At 34.1% G+C, this 3,548-nt stretch overlaps 1 long non-coding RNA gene across 1 annotated transcript; it reads left to right on the top strand.

Moving 5' to 3' along the window:
* The first annotated feature begins 899 nt into the window (after positions 1–899).
* Positions 900–1,536, top strand: LOC132268503 (uncharacterized). The gene is made up of 2 exons (XR_009469302.1): positions 900–1,111; positions 1,264–1,536. It is a non-coding gene; the product is annotated as an uncharacterized LOC132268503 (long non-coding RNA).
* The last annotated feature ends 2,012 nt before the right edge of the window (positions 1,537–3,548 follow it).

Raw genomic sequence — 3,548 nt, forward strand, 5'->3', positions numbered from 1 at the left:
CCCGAATACTTTCTGAGACGGACGTTTGGCGTGGCACTTAATCAAGATTGGGTCTGACTCTAATACCAACTATACCGGATGGACACTTGTCTATTTATTTAAAAATTTAAGTTATTAGATAGTGTTGTATATCTACTTATTCATACTTAACTCACTTTTCATTTGAATTCAACGTGGAATAAATCTCCCCTTATAACATTAGACCTAATACGAGTTCAATCTCACATATTTACATCTCCTAATATGGTCATTCATACTTTTTATTTTTTTTAGGGTCTAACTCGTTATTTTTTCATCAATTTGATTCAAAGTTAAGTGAAGATCATGTATTTTTAATATTTATTTCTTATAACAAGAATATTAAAATGTGGTGTCACCAACTCTCAATCTCGAATTTTTTAATGGACAGATCTGTCAATAATAATACTGATTTGAAACTTGTATTATTTTCTGAAACTTTTAATTGCTTGCTCATTTTTATGGAAGTGAAAAGAAAAAATGGAACGATTTGGAGGGAGGAATTGTTTGATTTAATTTTCTAATTTCTTTTTAAGAATTCAAATAAATAGAAAACAAATGTTTTCATAATTAAGTTTTAAAAAAATACTTTATAGAGAAAACGGACAACAATGGAGAATGATAGAATTGGGAGAGAAATGGAGGGACAATTAACCCCTTGCAAAAAGTTTTTTTTTTTTTTTTTTTAACAAAATAAAATAATAAAAAAACTGGAGAGAAAATTAATAGAAATAGGAAAGTTAGTAATTAACTATTTTATTTTATTATTATTATTATTATTTTTATATAACTGGTGAATTCTAATTTTGCTACTGCTCACCGAATAAAACAATCAATTTTTTATTTTCTCTTGAAACGTCAAATTTATCCTTTCATTTCATTTCAATTCTTTTTTTATTACTTGTGTTTATGCTATACCAAACGCAGCCTAAGTCCAACTGAGCCTAGGGTTCACTATTTGTATTCGCAAAAGCCCACAATAGTCCAGATTGTTCCATTTCTCTCATATTGGCCGCAGCCTCCAGGGGACGACTAGGGTTTTGAAAGGAAAGCGAACGAAGAACCTCGCAACTTTATCACCATGAGAGCTAAGGTAGTATTGCTTTGATCTCTAATATTTATGTGTTTGCGTGTGCATATCATATATATATATATATATATATATATATATATATATATATATTTGTTTGTTTGATTTCACGATCGATGATAACAGAGAACTGTTTGTGTGATTTTGTTGTGTAGTGGAAGAAGAAGAGAATGAGGAGGCTGAAGAGAAAGCGCCGAAAGATGAGGCAGAGATCCAAGTAATTTTCAGAGAAAATAAATCGTCCATCAGACGGTCTTAGTTAAATCTCAGGCTTTCTTGCTATCTGTTGGTACATTTTCTTAGTTTGAACATCTTATTTTGCTTGGAAATGTGATTTTTTTTTCTTCCGTATCTGTAGTTCTTGTTAACTTTGGTAATTGCAATGCGAGCTTTGATGAATATGTCAATCTATTGTGATCTTGCCGCTATGTTCTCGGTTCTGTTCGAATTATTTTTTTATTTTTTATTTTTTGATAACTATGAATCAACCCACCACTAGTCACTTTGAACTCTCAGATTTGCGGGCTTCATTTAAGTACAGGTCCCACCTTTGGTGAGTCTTGAACCTGATACCTAAGTGAGTACCCCCTAAAGCCTTACCAGTTGAGTTAGACCGGTCCGAATGGCTTTGGTTCGAATTGTTTTGGTGTTGTAGATTGTTTGATCTGCATATATGTGTCTTGGAATTGAAAGCTTGAATCTTGTGCTATAGTATTCTATTTACATATGTATTGATAGGGTCTGGCCCTACTTGTCTAACCATTAACCTTGTGTCGTGAACTGGCATTAAACTCAAGTACATGTTCCACATTTGGTGAGTCTTGAACCGGATACCTAAGAGAGTACCCTAAAGCCTTACCAGTTGAGTTAGCCCGGTTCGAATGGCTTCGGTTCGAATTGTTTTGGTGTTGTAGATTGTTTGATCGGCATATATGTGTCTTGGAATTGAAAGCTTGAATCTTCTGCTGTAGTATTCTATTTACACATATGTATTGATATGGTCTGGCCCTATTTGTCTAACCATTATCCTTGTCATGAACTAGCATTAAACTCTGTTGTCTCACACACTACCTTCACAACCACCATTAGCTCCACAAGTCATGACTCTTGATAGTGATCTAAGAGTCTGTTTGTTGCCCAGTGTATTCATTTCCGTGCGCCAGTAATGATATTTAGGCCTATTTCACAGTCCGATTTGTCTAGCCTAAGGGGTTTTTATCCTGATAAACTCAAGTGCGGGGCCTATCCACTAATCACTATATCAAAGGGATTAAAAAGCTTAGGCTTGACAAATCGGCTTTGGGAAATAGGCCTAAGCATCATTTTCGTTTGATAGACACCATCACATGGTAGTTTATTGTCAATTTTAGAGAGAATGTAAATCTGTTTCTACTTTCAACGATACTATCTGATTCGTATCAATTCACTGTAAATCTGTGTAGAATTTTTAAAAGTCTGAATCACTTGCTAGAGTTCCAATAGGCATACCTTGTGGCTTTATTGATCATTCATGTAATTTACTACTAGTGACTCGCAGTACTATGTCCAAAACTTAATGAGCTTTTATAATGCCCATTGGTACAAGCTTAATAAATGCTCGAAATAGGAGATTGGGACGTGTGACAAGGAAGAAAAGGGGAAGAATTTGGTATATCTTGATCGTCTTTGTTTAAAGGGAACTTTGAATAGATTGTACATCCGGTTATTTGTTTATATGTTGGAAGGGTACATGATTTTAAGATAACCTCAATCTTTGCATTTTCAAACCCGAGTTTACATTGGATTTAACAAAAATTGAGGCTTGGTAATGTATCTGGTATGTCTCAATCTCACTCAATAACTTTACTGGGGTAGGGATAGGGATGGGGATGGCCTGCTCTCCCGAGCCGGAAAATATTGTCCTCAAATTTGAGTGTCATCACATTTTAAAGAAAAATAACAAAATAACAAGTGTCATTATATATGTAAATTATCAACCAATGGTTTTCACTCGTAGCGAAACAACTATGACTTTAGTTCTCAACTGGAGAACTTGCATTGTTTTGTAAGAATATTTACAACTTGGTTGTTTGGTGCGAGGAAAGTGGATCTCACAGTATTTATAGCCTAATGACTTTACAATTAATAGCTTGAATTTGTGGAAGTGTCAACCATGTTACGGAGTATTTTAGAATTGGGTTCTAGATTGCTCCCAAAAAAAAGTCTTGGGCATCATATACCATGCCAAATTACTCTACAGAGTTCTATGCTTGACTTAAACTGTACAGGGTGGGCTGTGAATTTTACTTATGCCTGGTGCTGTACAAAATGAAACTAGTGGGTAGTAGGAAGAAAATACGAGAAGATGCGGGTTTTGATACACACCCCATCACACGGTAGTTTTTTTGTCAAATTTAGAGAGAATATTAAAATAAATTCAATTCTCTTCAATTTATATTAT

This window comes from Cornus florida, unplaced genomic scaffold, assembly GCF_030987335.1.
Source record: "Cornus florida cultivar Cherokee Brave unplaced genomic scaffold, ASM3098733v1 CherokeeBrave_3.0.0_Hap2_Chr08, whole genome shotgun sequence".
In the NCBI taxonomy this organism is placed as follows: domain Eukaryota; kingdom Viridiplantae; phylum Streptophyta; class Magnoliopsida; order Cornales; family Cornaceae; genus Cornus; species Cornus florida.